Source organism: Pleurodeles waltl, chromosome 1_1 (genome assembly GCF_031143425.1).
Source record: "Pleurodeles waltl isolate 20211129_DDA chromosome 1_1, aPleWal1.hap1.20221129, whole genome shotgun sequence".
NCBI classification, from domain to species: domain Eukaryota; kingdom Metazoa; phylum Chordata; class Amphibia; order Caudata; family Salamandridae; genus Pleurodeles; species Pleurodeles waltl.
In genome coordinates, this window is record NC_090436.1 from 304,539,959 (window position 1) to 304,559,586 (window position 19,628).

At 45.9% G+C, this 19,628-nt stretch overlaps 2 non-coding genes and 3 pseudogenes across 2 annotated transcripts; all 5 read left to right on the forward strand.

Moving 5' to 3' along the window:
- The first annotated feature begins 4,764 nt into the window (after positions 1-4,764).
- Positions 4,765-4,915, forward strand: LOC138292061 (U1 spliceosomal RNA; annotated as a pseudogene).
- A 505-nt stretch (positions 4,916-5,420) lies between these two features.
- LOC138291819 (U1 spliceosomal RNA) lies at positions 5,421-5,585 on the forward strand. Its single transcript, XR_011202571.1, has one exon. It is a non-coding gene; the product is annotated as a U1 spliceosomal RNA (small nuclear RNA).
- A 5,922-nt stretch (positions 5,586-11,507) lies between these two features.
- LOC138292079 (U1 spliceosomal RNA) lies at positions 11,508-11,642 on the forward strand (annotated as a pseudogene).
- An 838-nt stretch (positions 11,643-12,480) lies between these two features.
- LOC138295170 (U1 spliceosomal RNA) lies at positions 12,481-12,644 on the forward strand. Its single transcript, XR_011203528.1, has one exon. It is a non-coding gene; the product is annotated as a U1 spliceosomal RNA (small nuclear RNA).
- Positions 12,645-18,997: 6,353 nt separating this feature from the next.
- LOC138292075 (U1 spliceosomal RNA) lies at positions 18,998-19,151 on the forward strand (annotated as a pseudogene).
- The last annotated feature ends 477 nt before the right edge of the window (positions 19,152-19,628 follow it).

Here is a 19,628-nt window from a genome sequence, read left to right on the forward strand (position 1 = left end):
AGAGATGTTTGGGGAGGGTCACACATAGGATCGTTTGGGGAACTCCAAGATATATATTCACTAAACAATACCAATTCCATAAATACTTCCAACTTAGACATGCCTTGCTAACACACGTGCTGCCAGGGGACAATATTCCGGAACACAGCCCTTTAGAGGTGACGGTCCTGATGGGAGGCTTGGGGAAAGGTGGAATTTCCCAGTTATACTGCTCAGTACTTACTAACACCTCTCCACCTCTTGTGGGACTCCGCTTAAAGCGGGAGGGCTGGGTGGGCCCTATAGATGAGTCTTATTGGAGGGAAGCGTTGATGGCCGCGCTATCATTAACCATCTCCTCCCGATTTCAAATGCTACAAATCCTCTACCTGCACACAGCATACCTCACCCCCAAAAGACTCTTTAAAGCAGGCCTCCGCCCCACAGCTAACGGCCCCCATTGCCCCAATCCGGAGGCCGACTTCTTCCTTATGGTCTGGTCTTCACCAATCATAGAGATATACTGGAAGGCAATAATAGCTGAGATTTCAATGGTTCTACAATCTGAGGTGGAGGCATCTCCTGTGCAGCTCCTACTGGGTGCCATGGGGGAAACGGGACTAACTAGAGGAAATCAAACTTTCCTAGGATTAGCTTGCTTGGTGGCAAAGAGAGACATTATGGTGGATTGGAAGGCACCGGCCCTGGCCAAGTGGAGGCGAGGGATGGACTGGTGCGCACAATGCGAAAAGCCCATATATGAAGCAATGGGTTGCCCAGACAAACACAACAGAGTGTGGGGGAAATGGGAAAACGCGCTAAACAACTAACCTGTATATGACCATGTCTGACGAAATATCTCAGTTTCTGGCCCGGAGCCTCTGTGGCGAGGGAACTGCAGCTTATGAACACACATTTATTACGTTAGCCACCGCATCACGGTGATCTACTGAACCAGAAATGGATGCATATACACAATCAATGCTTGGGAGTTCTAGAGAGACCAAAAGGTCGGAGCAGGGACTTGGGGTTAATGGTGCAAGTTTATTTGCTTTTGTGTTTGTATTCTCTCCTTTTGCTCATTTTCTTAAAATCAATAAAAGCGCTTTATCAAACAAAAAAAAAAAAGACCTGTCATTTCTTTGGTTGTTAACTATGTTCGAACATGTGGTGTACCTGGTAGGAAAACTCATGATAATTTGTGCCGTACAAGAGATGTTTTATCTTTTGCTAACAATTGTGGTTTGTCTCTTTGCAAATTAAATTTAGACCAGGAAAAAGCCTTTGATAAACTGAATCATTCTTTCCTTTTTAAGGTCCTGCCGAAAATAAAGTTTGGCCCTAAATTCTGTTCTTGGGTCAAACTTTTGTATTCAAATTGTTACAGTAGAGTGTTAGGAAAGGAGACAGTGAAGGTACCAATAACTATTTTATCTGGGGTGCGGCACGGGTGCCCTTTGTCCCTTCTTTGTTTATTCGGGCTGTCGAACATTTTCTGGCTACAAGGAGGGCTGACAAGCTCATTAAGGGATTTGTTTTCCCCAAGGGGCCTGGGGTCCTTGATTGTTACTTCTGCATATGTGGATGACATATCTGTGTTTTGTACAAATAATGTCTTCATATGACAGGTTCTATGGGACTGTGACTGTTTCTTCTTTGCCTCTTGGTCAAAAGTTAATGTCACCACGAGAGAATACTTATACATTAATTATGAAGAATCAAGGCCCAAATTTAAAAGGGACTAGCGCCTCCTTGCACCACTTTAACAATTTTTTATGACACTAATGTGGCTTAACAAGGCCAAATTTGCGGCACCAGATTTACAAAGTAGCACAATGCATGCACTGCACCACTTTGTATCCCCTTGCACCACATTATGCCCGCGCCAGGCATAATGAACGCAAGGGTGCATTCCCTCATTGGGTAGGGAGGGGTTATGGAGCGCAAAAATGGCACAGTGAATCTGAGATTCCAGTGCACAATTTTTAGCAGCTATTTTTAACACCTGTACAGAGCAGGCGTTAAAAGGGGGCACACCATTATTTATAATGGCCCTCTATGTACCTTGCAGGATTATTCCTGAGGAAAATAGTGGCTAGAAAGAGAAGATGCCGAATCAACCACTGACAAATCCAGCTCCAGACTTTGTCCAAGCTGTTGGAGTATGGGTATGATGTACAAGCAGACAATGTTGTGCAAGCAGAGGATACCCTCATTGTACAATGATTTTACATAAGGTTTGATTCTCAGAAGTACAGCTCAATTCTTGGAGGAAAATGATGCTTGCTCTAGATTTTTCTTTCCGAAAGCTAAAGCCAATGGGAGAATTACAGATGCCAGGTTGGACTCACAGGGTAAAAAACATACCACTATTGAAGGAATCAAAGAATGTGTGCATAGCTTCTATAAAGAATTATATGGCCTCAAAGAATTAGACAATGTAACTAACATCTGCAGTTATTTTTGTCTGATAAAGACAAGGATGATCTTGAAAGGTATTTTGTACTTGAAAACATAGAAAGAGCTTAGCAGAGCCTGCCCAAGGGAAAGGCCCCTGCTTCAGATGGCACACACATAGAATTCTATGCTACGCTTTGGGACTTAGGAGGCTCTGGCTTACTTGAAGTATTTCAGCATTGGTCCCAACCTCCTTAAGAGGTGGATGCATAAAACTATCTATAAGAAGAAAGGTAATAGAGCTCATTTTAAAAACTGGTGTTTAATTAGTCTTCTGAATGTAGACTTCAAAATCTTGTCTAAAATGTTGTTCGTTCAATTGCGGACTGTCGTTTCCACGGTCATTGAATCACACCAAATGTGGTGTACCAGGGCGTAACATCCAACAATTTATGTTCAGTTAATGATGAGTTATCAAATGTGAAATTAAGTTTGACCAGTAAAAAGTCTTTGATAGGTTACATCACTTTTTTATGTTCAAGGTTTTGCAACATATGAATATTGGTCAAAATTTCCGGTCATGGGTTGCTTTCTTGTACTAAAATTGTTACAGCATGGTCAGTGGCACATTAAAGGACTGTTTTCCTCTTTCGTCAGGAGTGAGGTAGGGATGCCCTTTGCCCTTCCCCCTTTTTTTGTTTTTACATTTTGATAATTGAACCCTTTCTTGCTACTCTGAGGGCTCATGAGATGATTAAAGGGATATCTTTCCCAGGAGGAATGGGGTGTTCTTTCACTTCTTCGGCTTTTATGGATATTTTATCTGTTTTTGTTCAGATAACATTTTGACAGGTTTTGTGGTATTGCAGTAGAATTTATATTGCATCCTCATCAAGAATTAAACTGGGAAAAAGTGAGTGTTTGTATGTGAACTGGAAAGAAAACAACACAAATTGTGGCCTTAAAATGGTGCAAGATCACATTACAGTTCTTGGTCTATTTTTTTTTTTTTAGAGAGGATGGCAGTCTGCAGAGCTGGTCAGAAAGCATATCCAAGGTCAAGCAAAATTTTGCACTTTGGTGTCTGAGGTCACTTACTATGACCGGTAAAATTGTTATTGCAAGGTCAGAATTTATCCCAAGCCTTCTGTGTATTGCAGCTGTTCACCCAATCTCTCAAAACCGCGTAACACTCCTATAAAGTTGAATTTTTCAGTTCATTTGGGGAGGGAACCAAGAATGAGTGGCTCGTGTGACCATGTTTAAACCTGTGGTTTTGGGTGGCAAGAAAGTTCCAAACATTGGTCTCTCTTTACAATCCTTTATCTGCGACACGATAAAAAGGGACATTTGTCAGGAGAAAGAAGAAAGGAAATGGTCCTTTTTTGCCAGTTTTTGGTCAACGTTTTTGGTATGAAGAACATGGGGCATTGTAGTATGTAACAGCATGCCTCATGCAGAATACTGCCCTGGTGTTTATTTTTATTCCAGGAAATTCAAAAGGAAATACAATTTAAAAGGGATTCCTTTGGGCCTGATCTCACCTAAGCTCATTAACATATCAGTCACTGGGGAACAGCTACAGTGAATTTTCAGATCAGACTTTAAAGGCAATTTGTGGAAATGTCTGTGTATGGTAACTGCTTAATATACATTGTGACCTACATGGTACATGGTTGTCTACCTCTCCGCTGTTTCTTGTATAGGAGAAGATATTCTAGAACCCCATTTAGGGTCAGGAAGGATTGCATGTCAAAGGAATCCTGTGACCACCTTTTTTGGTACTGCCCTATGCACAAAAGGTGTGGGCTTGAGCAGAAGTATGGCTATCGTTCCTAAATTCTGATGTGGTTTTGTCTAAACAGGTTATGATCTTTGGCCTGGTCAGATCCTGCTTCCCATGTTAGAAATATTGGATTGTTGTGAACTACTTGAAAGATGCTTTGTGGAGGGCTAGAAATCTTCTGCTTTTCAAAGGTGTTGATCTCTCCCCACAGGTGATCTATGCTCTAGGTCGTTCTTTGGTCCAAGATTATATGTGTAAAGACATATTCTAGAAGGGCAAGGTGCCTACATACTTGGAATGGTGTTGGAGTGATCATGGGTGATGGATTATTTTTTTTTTGTTGCTTTGTTTTTTTTTTTTCCCAAACCCAGTAGTTGCTGTGTTCATTGGTATTGTTCTTTTTGTTTGGCTTCTTCTATCCCACTGATTTTACATTTTCATGATTTTAGTTTCTTTTAATTCTGACTGCATTACCATCTAGATGTTAACTTAACTGGGCCTTGGCACTGTGTGCAGTTTTTCACCTGGTAAAATGTCGTGCCATGTGAAACATGGATTGGCTACCATGTATTCTGTCTTTTTATAGTTGAATAAAGGTTTTGAAACTTAAAAACAAAAAAAACAAAAAAGTTCTCCCAGGGTGAGGCTCATCCATTGCACTTCGGATGTGCTGACCCCTGCAATGTCCCCAAATGCGGGATACTAGACTGCATAATTTCTGGTAGTGGGGGACTACGTTCGCGCTTTCCCCTGATCTCTGGTATCAAGAAAGGCAACAAGAAAAACCACTCTGGAGCATGCTTAGCTGTCTCTTCAGCTTCCTTCTGGGTGCTGCAGCAGGCTGGAAATGGGGCTGGGCAAGGGGGAGCGGCATGCAAATTCAGGAGCATGGGTCATGTTAGGAAAGGTCCTCAAAATCTGCTTCTGGCCTTTTTTTCCACCTGGCGAGCCCACCTGTCAGCATGCTCTACTCTACCCTTGCCCAAATTCTAAGCAATGGACAGGATCCTGAAACAAGGCCCTGATTGGCTCTGCTGGATGGTGTGGTCATGCAAATTTCGCTGGCCGGCTGAGGCTTGTGGCAAGCAGCTTTGGGTAGGCAACGGCTTTGCCCAAAGGGTCTGCGGGGCCTTGGCTGGTCACTTTGCGCCCCCACGCCCATGCTCTGCCCCGCCTCAGGCCTTGCCTCTGTGGATGCCACCCTCGCTCTGCAGGGAGATGCCAAGCGGGCCCCCCTAGCCCTGTCCCCGTCCAACTCATACTTACCTGGCAGGGGAGACACCATGATCACGAAGGTGGTTCTCCCAGGGTGAGGCTCAACCATTGCACTTCGGATGTGCTGACCCCTGAAATGTCCCCAAATGCGGGATACTCGACTGCATTATTTCTGGTAGTGGGGGGACTGAGTTCGTGCTATCCCCCGATATCTGATATCAAAGAAAGATAAAAGAAAAAAAGAAAAAACACTCTGGAGCACCTGTAGCCGTCTCTCGAACTTCCTTCTGAGTGCTGCAGCAGGTTGAAAATGGGCATGGGCGAGTGGCATGCAAATTCAGGAGCCTGGGGAATGTTGGGAAAGGGCCTTAAAATCTGCTTCTGGGCCTGTTTTCCACCTGGCCAGCCCACCTGCCAGCATGCTCTACTCTAAGCTTGTCCAAATTCTCAGCAATGGACAGGATACTGAAAACAAGGCCCTGATTGGCTCTGCTGGCCAGCGGAGACTTGTGGAAAGCAGCTTTGGGTAGGCAACTGCTTTGCCCAAAGTGGCTGCGTGGCCTTGGCTGGTCACTTTGCACCCCCACGCCCTGCCTTGCCTCTGTGGATGCCACCCTCACTCTGCAGGGAGATGCCAAGCGGGCCCCTCTTGCCCTGTCCCCTTCCAACTCATACTTCCCTTGCCGGGGAGACACCATGATCACATGGTTGTGTTCTCTGAGGTATCCGAAGAGGTGTTTCCAGCGGGTGCAGCTCTTCTCTACAGCGTGAAATCGGGGGACCCTTCCGGAATAGATCTCTGCAAAGATGGCGGCTAGTCGAGCGCGCCGAAATTCCATGAGGTTCTCAGCAGTTGAAGACGTCAAGATGGATGGATTGTTAAGTCAGTCAGTCCTGCAAAAGGAACTTGGATTTACAGCAGATCAGGTTTATTACCTGTTTGCTTTTCCTGGAGGTAAAGTCTCTGAAGTGATTTTCACCACCTTTGCTTTGTTTGAACAATGCCTCAGGCGCTTTAAAGAAAGGAATGACTCTACACCTTTGAGAATGTTTTCCATAAATGCCTAGACTCAGCCTCAGAAGAGATGGGTGAATGTTTCCAAGTTTAATGAATATGTTCAGAGCGCTGACATTACACTTGGCTCAATCAGTTTTGCATTGTTTCTCATGGGGCAAGAGTGGGCGATGCTGATGGAGTAAAGACTGGCTACTTTAAAGCTTTGGTATCTTTAAAGAGAGGCCCTGCCACTCAGGAACTGGGGCCAAGCGCTATTAGGCTGGGAGGAGCCACAGGCACTGTCCTCTATGTGGATCAGCCTAGGAGATGTAGGAAATGTAATTTGGAGGGGCACTTGGCTAAAGATCGTACTGCACCTTTCTGCACTAAGTGTAGAACCACTGGCCATGAAGTTGAGATTTGTGTGGCTGAGAAGACGTGCAGGATTTTAAAAACTGCCCCTCCTCCTGTGTCTTTAAAATCAAAGTTGCGCGACTGGAGCAACCTTTCACTCCCCACCAGAGTAGAGGGAGATCAAGGGAAGATGTTGAGGCAGAGGAGGAAGAATTAATCAGGCTTGGTTTGGAGGAGGAAAGATTTTATCTCCCACCTGGTTTATGACTGTCTGAAGAAAAGGTGGATATCACTGTGGAGCAAGAAACCTCTGGGAAAGGTGCTCCATTTTTGGAGGGAAAGCAAGCAGGTGCAGATGATGTGGTTGGAAAATGCATGGAACCCAATGAGGGAGCTTCACCAGGTGCTCCTGATCCAACAATCATGGCTCCCACACATGATTTGGATTGGGGGGGCGGTGTTGCCTAATATCACTTGTGTGCTGCCTAAAGGAATGGAATAATTATTGCTGGAGGCTCTTCCGTGATTTCCGATACAGGTGCAGCCATTGACACATCTAACGTGCAACTTGTTCCACATTCTGTTCTGCAGCCAAAAGGCACGGATAAGGGTGACAGTCTGTATGTTACACCAAAGGTATTTTCTATGTTAAGCCAGCACACCCTAGAAACTGCTTCTTCTGGTACTGCAAATGCTATTGATACTCAGGTTACAGTTTCTACAATGTCCTCTACAGACTCTTGCAGTGAGATAGAGTATGCCTGTACAGCCCTGGAACAGTCTTCTTTCTCTGACTCTGCAGCTGCTGGTGAGTTAGTTGAGTGGGGCAAGGATGACATTTTTATTGAGGAAGAGGTTGAGGATGCCATGGATGCCTCAACCTCATTAAAAAGGAAAGAGAAAGACGGTGATGACACTGAAGAGACTGGGTTTGAGAGCAATGACTCTAGAGACTTGTATGCACAGGATGAAAGGCGTAATTTCCAGGCGGTGAAAGGGGAGGATGGCTTTACCCCTGTGATAAAAAGGAAGACAAAGAAACGGAATAGGAAAGTAGACTAGAAGACTAGAAGTGCAAACTTACAATGTTTATATTTTTCAAATAATTCCAGATGCTTCTCTTGGGAAGTATTAATGTCAGATGCTTGGGTAATGATAGGAAATGTTCATCAGTTTTTGACTTTTTTAAGACTGCAAAACGTAGACATTATTTTTTACAGGAATGCGCTATTCCAGAACATTCTAAGGACAAATTGCAGCAAATGTGGACTTGTGGCCCTTCAATCTGGTCAGGCTGTAATTCCGACCAAAATGCACGTATAGGCATTTTATTTTGCAGTTCTGACTTTGCTATTCACAAGGTACAACATCTGGTTAAAGAGAGACTATTATGTGTGGATGGTACATGGAATAGACATGATTTACGCCTCATTAATGTGAACTGCCCTACATCACTGTCCTGCTGCAGAAACAATGTTTTGAGCTTCCTGCCTCAGCTCCTTTTATGCAACACAAATGTTTTTCTAGGAGGTGATTTTAACTGTTTACCGGATGTGGAAGACAGATTCCCTTGTCTGCAGTATACCTTGACAGTAGCTCCAACTCACTGAATAGTATAATTTCTGGGTTTCATTTACAGGATACTTACAAAGTGTTACATCCTAATGATCCAGGATACACTTGGGTTAGTTCTAACTCTTCCACTAAGTCTTGCATTGATTTTATCTTTGCAAGTCCCTCAGAAACGATAGTTTCAGCCTAAATCATTCCATTTTGTTTTTTCAGATAACAACCTTATTTCCATTGGTGTGTCCATAGGTGAGATATCTATTAGAGGGAAAGGTTTGTGCAAACTAAATACTGATTTACTCAATGACAAGGCCACCTGGAAGAAGTTTAGGTGTCTTTACCAGAATTGGCAGTCCCTGAAGATTTTTTCCTCCTCAATCAGTGAGTGGTAGAAGGCCATTAAGCTTCATATGCAGTCCTTCTTTAATAGTGAGGGAACTAGAGTGGCTAGAGAGAGACAATGCAGAATCAACTATTTACAAATCAAGCTCAAGAATTTGTCCAAGCTGTGGGAATACAGGGTTGATGTACAAGCAGACAATGTTGTGCAAACAAAGGATGTCCTCATTATACAATGAATTTACAAAGGGTTTGATTCTCCACAGCAGGGTTCAGTTCCTAGAGGAAAATTAGACTTGCTCTAGGTTTTTCTTTTGGAAAACTAAGACTGCTGGGAGACTTATAGATGCTATGTTGGACTCCCAGGGTACCAAACATACCACCACTGAAGGTATCCTGGACTGTGTGCATGACTTCTATAAACACCTGTATGGCCCCAAAGAATCAGACGATGCGACTGTGAATTTTGTCTTGCAACATCTGCGGTTGTCTTTGTCTGATGAGGATAAGGCCGATCTCCAAAGGGATTTGGTACTTGCAGACATTGAAAGGGCAATGGTCAGCTTTCCTAAGGAAAGGGCCCTGGGTACAGATAACATTTCTGTAGAATTCTATGCTACGTTTTGGGACTTTATGGGCTCTGATTGCTTGAAGTATTTTAATGTTCTATGAGGCTAGGATTGCTTCCCTACTCCTTGAGAGGTGGTTGCGTCAAACTTATCTATAAGAAGAAAGGTGATAGAGCTAATGTTATAAACTGGCGTCCAATCAGCCTTCTTAATGTTGACTTTAAAATCATTGTTCCTTCGATTACGGGCTGTTGTTCCCACTGTGATTGAATCAGACCAAACATGTGGCATACGTGGGCATCAAATCTCTGTTAATATATGCTTAGTAACAGATGTGTTACGTATGTGAAAGACCGTGGGTTATCTGTGTGTTTACTGAACTTGGACTGGGAAAAGGCTTTTGATAGGTTAAGCCACTCTTTTATGTTCAAGGTTTTAGAACATATGAATTCTGGTCCTCATTTTAGGTTATGGATTACTTTGTTGTATTCCCATTGTTACAGCAAGGTAATTGTCAACGCAGGTTGACTGACTCTTTTTCTGTTCTGTCAGGAGTGAGGCAGGGATGTCCTTTGTCTTGTTCATTTTTGCTATTGAACCTTTTCTTGCCTCACTGAGGGCTGATAAGCTGATTAAAGGGATCTCTGTCCCTGGAGGTAGGGGGGTTTCTGTCACTGCCTCTGCTTATATGGACGATGTATCTGTTTTTTGTTCAGATAATATTTCCATCCACCAGTTTTTATGGTATTGTAGTAGGTTTTCCTTTGCTCCATCATCGAGGATTAACCTGGCAAACAGTGAGTGTTATTATGTCAACTGGAAGGAAGATTAGATGGATTGGGGCCTTAAGGTAGTGCAAGATCGCGTCAAAGTTCTTGGTCTGTTTTTTGGTGAGGGTGGTAGCTTGCAGAGCTGGTCCGAATGTATGGCCAAGGTAAAGCGGAAGATTGCACTTTGGGGTTTGCGGTCACTTACTATGACTGGTAAAATACTTGTTGCAAAGGCAGAATTTCTATCGTGCCTTCTGTATATTGCAGTGGTTTACCCCGTCCCCCGACACTGCCTTACACTGCTACAGGTGGGTTTTTCAGTTCATTTGGAGAGGAAGGCAAGAAAGAGTGGCTCGCGTGACCATGTTAAAGCCTGTGGATTTGGGTGGCAAGAGTGCTCCAAACATTTGTCTCGCTTTGCAATCTTTGTTTATTTGCACCATGATCAGAGGGAGTATTTGTCTGGATAAGGAAGAAAGGAAGTGGTCTTTTTTTGCCAGTTTCTGGCTGAATTTTCTGGTGTGCAGAACATGGGGCATGGTTGTCACAAATAGCATGCCTCATTCAGAATCCTGCCCATTTGCTTACTTTTATGCCAGGAAATTCATTAGGACTCACAATTTACACGCAATTCCTTTGGGCTTGATCTGACCTAGGCTCAATCGCAAATCTGTTACTGGGCACCAGCAGTAGGTACCAGTCAGGGGGTTTTCAGACCTGGCTTCTAAGGCTATTTGGGCAAATGTTTCTGTACGGTACCTTCATAATATCCATTGTGACCTGGCATGGTCCACAGCACATGGTTGCCTGCCTCTCCGTCTTTTTTTGTTTAGGAGACGATGTTCTAGGGCACCCTTTTGTGTCAGGAAGGGTTGTTTGGCAGAAGAATCTTGTGACCACCTCTTTTGGTACTGCCCCATGGCACAACAGGTGTGGGCTTTGGCGGAAGTATGGCTTTCTTCCCTGAATTCTGATGTGGTTTTGTCTAGAGAGGGTGTGATCTTTGGCCTGTTCGTTTCCGGCTCCCCATGTCAGAAGTATTGGATTGTGGTTAATTGCTTGAAGGATGCTTTGTGGAGGGCTAGAAATCTTCTACTTTTCAAAGGTGTTGATCTCTCCCCACAAGTGGTCTATGCTCTTGGTTGTTCCTTGGTCCACGATTACTTGTCTAAAGATGTATGTCTGAAGGGTAAGGTGCCTACCTATTTGGAATGGTGTTGGAGTGATCATGGGTGATGGATGGTTTATTTTTTAGTTTGGGCTTTTTTCTAACACAGGAGTTGCTGTGTTTCTTGGGATTGATCTTTGGTTTTTTTCTTTTATCCCATTGCTTTTAAACCTGCTTTTAGTTTCTTTTACTTCGGAATGCATTAACATCTAGATGTTAACCTGGTGTTGGCCTAGGCACTGTGTGCGGGTTTTCACCTGGTCCATTGTCGTGCCACCTGAAACATGGATTGGCTAACATGTATTCTGTCTTTTAATGGTTGAATAAAGATTTTGAACCTTAAAAAAAAAAAAAAAGAAAAAAAAAAAAAAAAAGGTTCTCCCAGGGTGAGGCTAATCCATTGCACTTCGGATGTGCTGACCCCTGCGATGTCCCCAAATGCGGGATACTCAACTGCATAATTTCTGGTAGTGGGGGACTGCGTTCGCGCTTTCCCCTGATCTCTGGTATCAAGAAAGGCAACAAGAAAAAACACTCTGGAGCACCCTTAGCTGTCTCTCCAGCTGCCTTCTGGGTGCTGCAGCAGGCTGGAAATGAGGCTGGGCAAGGGGAAGAGGCATGCAAATTCAGGAGCCTGGGGAGTGCTGGGATAGCTGCCGCCTCCCACTCAGGGGACCTATCCAGAGAGAGGAAAGTAGGCCCTGGCTAGGTGACAGGTCTGTCCCTCTCAGCTAAGCACCGGGGCCTGTGGACCGGCTGCCAGCCTGTAGTACTCACCCTTGCCTTCTGGGGCCAAGACTATGGCTGAGGCCACCAGGCCTGGGCCCGGCGAGGGTTCTGCCGCGTTTGGGAGCGTTCGGTAAGGCGTGAGGGGCTCAGGGCGCGAAACCCTGCTCCCCGGCAGGCCTTTTCCCTGGCTTTGGCCAACAAAAGCACTGCCTAGCCCTAGAGTAGGGCTTAGTGGCAGTTCTGTAGGCTCAGAAGCCTCCAACTCTGCTTCTGGGCCTTCTTTCCACCTGGCGAGCCCACCTGTCAGCATGCTGTACTCTACCCTTGCCCAAATTCTCAGCAATGGAGAGGATCCTGAAAGCAAGGCCCTGATTGGCTCTGCTGGATGGCGTGGTCATGTAAATTTCACTGGCCGGTCGACCGAGGCTTCTGGGAAGCAGCTTTGGGTAGGCAACGGCTTTGCCCAAAGGGTCTGCGGGGCCTTGGCTGGTCACTTTGCGCCCCCACGCCCATGCTCTGCCCCGCCTCAGGCTGTCATCTGTGGATGCCACCCTCGCTCTGCAGGGAGATGCCAAGCGGGCCCCCCTTGCCCTGTCCCCTTCCAACTCATACTTACCTGGCAGGGGAGACACCATGATCACGAAGGTGGTTCTCCCAGGGTGAGGCTCATCCATTGCACTTCGGATGTGCTGACCCCTGCGATGTCCCCAAATGCGGGATACTCGACTGCATAATTTCTGGTAGTGGGGGACTGCGTTCGCGCTTTCCCCTGATCTCTGGTATCAAGAAAGGCAACAAGAAAAAACACTCTGGAGCACCCTTAGGTGTCTCTCCAGCTTCCTTCTGGGTGCTGCAGCAGGCTAGAAATGGGGCTGGGCAAGGGGAAGCGGCATGCAAATTCAGGAGCCTGGGGAGTGCTGGGATAGCTGCGGCGTCCCACTCAGGGGACCTATCCAGAGAGAGGAAAGTAGGCCCTGGCTAGGTGACAGGTCTGTCCCTCTCAGCTAAGCACCGGGGCCTGTGGACCGGCTGCCAGCCTGTAGTACTCACCCTTGCCTTCTGGGGCCAAGACTATGGCTGAAGCCACCAGGCCTGGGCCCGGCAGAGGGCTCTGCCCGGCGAGGGTTCTGCCGCGTTTGGGAGCGTTCGTGAGGGGCTCAGGGCGTGAAACCCTGCTCCCCGACAGGCCTTTTCCCTGGCTTTGGCCAACAAAAGCACTGCCTAGCCCTAGAGTAGGGCTTAGTGGCAGTTCTGTAGGCTCAGAAGCCTCCAACTCTGCTTCTGGGCCTTCTTTCCACCTGGCCAGCCCACCTGTCAGCATGCTCTACTCTACCCTTGCCCAAATTCTCAGCAATGGACAGGATCCTGAAAGCAAGGCCCTGATTGGCTCTGCTGGATGGCGTGGTCATGCAAATTTTGCTGGCCGGCCGAGGCTTGTGGGAAGCAGCTTTGGGTAGGCAACGGCTTTGCCCAAAGGATCTGCGGGGCATTGGCTGGTCACTTTGTGCCCCCACGCCCATGCTCTGCCCCGCCTCAGGCCTTGCCTCTGTGGATGCCACCCTCGCTCTGCAGGGAGGTGCCAAGCGGGCCCCCCTTGCCCTGTCCCCTTCCAACTCATACTTACCTGGCAGGGGAGACACCATGGTGACGTGGTTGTTTTCTCTGTGGTATCCGAGGAGGAGGTTTCAGTTTATCCAGAGAGTGCAGCTCTTCTCTTCAGCGTGAAATCGGGCGACCCTTCCGGAAGGGATCTCTGCGAAGATGGCGGCTAGTCGAGCGCGCCGAAATGCCGTGAGGTTCTCAGGAGTTGAAGATGTCAAGATGGATGGATTGTTGTTCAGCCGCTCAGTGCTGCAAAAGCAACTTGGATTCAGACCTGATCAGATTGACTACCTGTTTGCTTTTCCTGGAGGTGAAGTCTTTGAAGTGATTTTCACCACCTTTGCTTTGTTTGAACAATGCCTCAAGCGCTTTAAAGAAAGGAATGACTCTGCACCTTTGAAAGTGTTTTCCATTAATGCCTTGACTCAGCCTCAGAAGAGATGGGTGAATGTCTCCATGTTTAATGAGTATGTTCAGAGCGCTGACATTATCACCTGGCTCAATCAGTTTTGCATTGTTTCTCATGGGGAAAGAGTGAGAAATGCTGATGGAGTAAAGACTGGCTACTTTAAAGCCTTGGTAACTTTATAGAGAGACCATGCCACTGAGGAACTGAGGCACATACCTAGCGCTATTAGACTTGGTGGAGCCACAGGCACTGTCTTCTATGTGGGTCAGCTGAGGAGATGCAGGAAATGTAATGTGGAGGGGCACTTGGCTAAGGATTGCACTGCTCCTTTCTGCACTAAGTGAAGAAACACTGGACATAAAGCTGAGCATTGTGTGGCTGAAAAAACGTGCAATCTTTGTGGCTCAACCGAGCATGAGTTTAAAAACTGCCCCTCCTCCTATGCCTTTAAAATCAAAGCTGAGCGACTGGAGTCACCTTTCACTACCCACCAGAGTAGAGGGAGGTCAAGGGAAGATGTAGAGGAGGAGGAGGAAGAATAAATCAGGCTTGGTTTGGAGGAGGAAAGATTTGCTCTCCAACCTGGTTTATCATTGGCTGAAGGAAAGGTGGATTTAACTGTGGAGCAAGACACCTCTGGGGAAGGTGCTCCGGTTTTGGTGGGAAAACAAACCAGTGCAGTTGATGAGGCTGGGAACTGCATGGAGCCTAATGAGGGTGCTTCACCAGGTGCTGCTGATCAACCAATCATGGCTCCCACACCTGATTTAAATTTGGATGTCCAATCACAGCAGACGTCCTCCAAAAGCACTAGGGGGGGTGTTGCCCAACACCACCTGAGTGCTGTTGAAAGGAATGATACTGTCAGTGCTGGAGGCTCTTCTTTGATTTCCACCACAGGTGCAGCTCTTGACGCACCCCAAGTGCAACTTGTTCCACCTTCTGCTCCACAGCCACATGGCACTGTTATGGATAACAGTCTGTATGTTACGCCTAAGGTATTTTCTACTCTAAGCCAGCACTCCCTAGAACCCGCTTCATCTGGTACTGCAAAAGCGGTTGGTACTCAAGGTACAGTGTCTACAATTTCCTCTATAGACTCTTGCAGTGAGATAGAGTTCACCTGTACAGCTCTGGAGCACTCTTCTTTCTCTGACACTGCGGTTGCTGCTGAGGTAGTTGAGTGGGGCAAGGATGACATTTTTGTTGAGGAAGAGGTTGAATCTGCCATGGATGTTTCAACCTCATTAAAAAGGAAGGAGAAAGAGGGGGATGATACGGAAGAGACTGGGTTTAAGAGCAGAGACTTGTGCGCACAGGAGGACAGGCGTAATTCCCAGGCGGTGACAGGGGAGGATGCTTTTACCCCTGTGATAAAGCGGAAGACTAAGAAGAGGAATAGGAAATTGGACTGAAAGTACCATTTTACAATGTCTATGTTTTTCAGATATTTCCTGATGCTTCTCTTGGGGAGTATTAATGTCAGGTGCTTGGGTGATGATGTGAAAAGCTCATCAATTTTTGACTTTTTGAGCCTGCAAAAATTGGACATGATTTTCTTACAGGAATGTGCTCTTCCAGAACATTCTAGGGACCAAAAACGACAGCAAATGTGGACTTGTGGCCCTTCCATCCGGTCAGGCTGTAATTCTGACTGTAATGCAGGAGGAGGCATTTTACTTTGCAGTTCTGACTTTGCTGTTCACCAAGTACAACATGTGGTTAAGGGGAGACTATTATGTGTGGATGTTACTTGGAATGGCCATGATTTACGCCTTATTAATGTGTACTGCCCTACATCATTGTCCTGCAGAAAGAATGTTTTGAGTTTCCTGCCTCAGCTCCTTTTATGCAACAGGAATTTTTTTCTAGGTGGTGATTTCAACTGTTTATTGGCTGTGGAAGACAGATCCTCTTCTTCTGCAGTACACCTGGACGGTAGCTCTACCTCACTGAAAGTATTATTTCTGATTTTAATTTGCAGGATTCTTACAGATTGTTGCATCCTACTGATCCAGGTTACACTTGGGTTAGTTCCAACTCTCCCACTAAGTCACGCATAGATTTTATCTTTGCAAGTCCCTCAGAAAATATAGTTTCAGCCACTCTCATTCCGGTTTTCTTTTCTGATCATTACCTCATTTCAATTGGCGTCTCCATAGCAGATATACCTCTTAGGGGGAAGGGTCTGTGGAAACTCAATATTCTTTTACTCAATGACAAGGCTACCCCGGATAAGTTTAGTTACCATTACCAAAATTGGCAGTCCCTGAAAATTCTTTTCCCCTCAGTCAGTGAGTGGTCAGAGGACATTAAGATTCGTATACGGTCCTTCTAAATTCGGGAGGGAACTAGAGTGATTAGAGTCCGACGTTGTAGAATCAACCATTTGCAAATCTGGCTCCAGAATTTGTCAAAGCTATTGGAGCACGGTTTTGATGTACAGGCAGATATTCTATTGTGCAAGCAGAGGTTATCCTCCTTGTACCATGATTTTACTAAAGGGTTGATTCTCCGCAGTAGGGTTCAGTTCCTAGAGAACAAGGAGACTTGCTCTAGGTTTTTCTTTCTTAAAGCGAGGGCTACTGGGAGAATTATAGATGCCATGATGGACTCCCATGGTACCACTCATACCACTACTGAAGGAATCCGAGACAGTGTGCATGATTTATGTAGCGACTTATATGGGCCCAAAGTTTCAGACAATGCAACTGGGAATTTTTTTATGCAACATCTGCAGTTGTATTTGTCTAAAGAGGATAAGGAAGTTCTTGAAGGGGACTTGGTGCTTGCAGACCGCAAAAGGGCCATGCTCAGCTTGCCTAAGGGGAGATCCCCCGGTTCTGATGGCATACCTGTAGAGTTCTATGCTACATTTTGGGACTTAGTGGGCTCCGACTTGCTTGAAGTCTTTCGTTGTTCTATGAGGGACGGATTGCTCTCCAATTCCTTGAGAGGTGGTTGCATAAGACTTATCTACAAGAAGAAAGGTGATAGAGCCGATGTAAAGAACTGGCGTCCAATCAGCCTTCTCAATGTAGACTTTAAAATATTGTCTAAAACTTTGTTCCTTTGGTTGCGGCTTTGTTGTTTCCACAGTCGTTGAATCAGACCAAACGTGTGGCATACCTGGGCGTAAGATATCTGACAATTTATGTTTGGTTAGGGATGTGTTATCGTATGTCAAAGACCGTGGGTTATCTATGTGTTTGCTGAACCTCGATCAGGAAAAGGCTTTCGATCGGCTAAACCACTCTTATGTTTCAGGTTTTAAAACATTTGAATTTTGGTTGAACTTTTAGGTCCTGGATTTCTTTATTGTATACCAATTGTTACAGCAGGGTCATGGTCAATGGCACGTTGACTGCTTCTTTTCCTGTTTTGTCAGGGGTACGGAAGGGATGTCCGTTGTCCCCCATCTTGTTCATTTTGGCCATTGAACCTTTTCTTGCCACTCTGAGGGCTGATAAACTGATTAAAGGGATCCCTGTCCCTGGAGGTAGGGGGGTTTCTGTCATTGCCTCTCCTTATATGGACCATGTCTCTGTTTTTTGTTCAAATAATATTTCCATCCGGCAGGTTTTATGGTATTGTAGTAGGTTTTCCTTTGCTTCATCATCGAGGATTAACCTGGCAAAGAGTGAGTGTTTGTACGCAAACTGGAAGGAAGATAAGATGGATTGGGGCCTTAAGGTAGTGCAAGATCGCGTCAAAGTTCTTGGTCTGTTTTTTGGTGAGGGTGGTATCTTGCAGAGCTGGTCTGAATGCATGTCCAAGGTAAAGCAGAAGATTGCACTTTGGGGTTTGCGGTCACATACTATGTCTGGTAAAATACTTGTTGCAAACGCAGAATTTCTATCGTGCCTTCTGTATATTGCTGTGGTTTACCCCATCCCCCAACACTGGCTTAGACTGCTACAGAGGTGGGTTTTTCAGTTCATTTGGGGAGGAAAGCAAGAACGAGTGGCTCGCGTGACCATGTTAAAGCCTATGGTTTTGGGTGGCAAGAGTGCTCCAAATATTGGTCTCGCTTTGCAATCTTTGTTTATTTGCCCCATGATCAGAGGGAGTATTTGTCTGGATAAGGAAGTGGTCTTTTTTTGCGAGTTTTTGGCTGAATTTTCTGGTGTGCAGAACATGGGGCATGATTGTCTCAAATAGCATGCCTCATTCAGAATCCTGCCCATTTGCTTACTTTTATGCCAGGAAATTCATTAGGACTCACAATTTACACACAATTCCTTTGGGCTTGATCTCACCTAGGCTCATTTGCAAATCTGTTACTGGGGACCAGCAGCAGGTACCAGTCAGGGGGTTTTCAGACCTGGCTTCTAAGGCTATTTGGGCAAATGTTTCTGTACGGTACCTTCATAATATCCATTGTGACCTGGCATGGTCCACAGCACATGGTTGCCTGCCTCTCAGTCTTTTTTTGTTTAGGAGACGATGTTCTAGGGCACCCTTTTGTGTCAGGAAGGGTTGTTTGGCAGAAGAATCTTGTGACCACCTGTTTTGGTACTGCCCCATGGCACAACAGGTGTGGGCTTTGGCGGAAGTATGGCTTTCTTCCCTGAATTCTGATGTGGTTTTGTGTAGAGAGGGTGTGATCTTTGGCCTGTTCGTTTCCAGCTCCCCATGTCAGAAGTATTGGATAGTGGTGAATTGCTAGAAGGATGCTTTGTGGAGGGCTAGAAATCTTCTACTTTTCAAAGGTGTTGATCTCTCCCCACAAGTGGTCTATGCTCTTGGTTGTTCTTTGGTCCACGATTACTTGTGTAAAGATATATGTCTGAAGGGTAAGGTGCCTACCTATTTGGAATGGTGTTGGAGTGATCATGGGTGATGGATGGTTTATTTTTTGGTTTGGGCTTTTTTCTAACACAGGAGCTGCTGTGTTTCTTGGGATTGATCTTTGACTTTTTTCTTTTATCCCATTGCTTTTAATCATTCCTCCTTTTAGTTTCTTTTACTTCTGAATGCATTAACATCTAGATGTTAACCTGGTGTTGGCCTTGGCACTGTGTGCGGTTTTTCACCTGGTCCAATGTCGTCCCACCTGAAACATGGATTGGCTAACATGTATTCTGTCTTTTAAGGGTTTAATAAAGGTTTTGAAACTTTAAAAAAAAAAAAAAAAAAAAAAAGTTCTCCCAGGGTGGGGCTCATCCATTGTACTTCGGATGTGCTGACCCCTGCGATGTCCCTAAATGCGGGATACTCGACTGCAAAATTTCTGGTAGTGGGGGACTGCGTTCACGCTTTCCCCTGATCTCTGGTATCAAGAAAGGCAACAAGAAAAACCACTCTGGAGCACCCTTAGCTGTCTCTCCAGCTTCCTTCTGGGTGCTGCAGCAGGCTGGAAATGGGGCTGGGCTAGGGGAAGCGGCATGCAAATTCAGGAGCCTGGGGAGTGCTGGGGCAGCTGCCGCCTCGCACTCAGGGGACCTATCCAGAGAGGAAAGTAGGCCCTGGCTAGGTGACAGGTCTGTCCCTCTCAGCAAAGCCCCGGGCCTGTGGACCGGCTGCCAGCCTGTAGTCCTCACCCTTCCCTTCTGGGGCCAAGACTATGGCTGAGGCCACCAGGCCTGGGCCCGGCGTGGGCTCTGCCGCGTTTGGGAGCATTCGGGAAGGCGTGGGGGGCTCAGGGCGCGAAACCCTGCTCCCCAGCAGGCCTTTTCCCTTGCTTTGGCCAACAAAGGTCAGTGCTACAGAAAGAGTTAGGTTTTAAACCTGATCAAATTGACA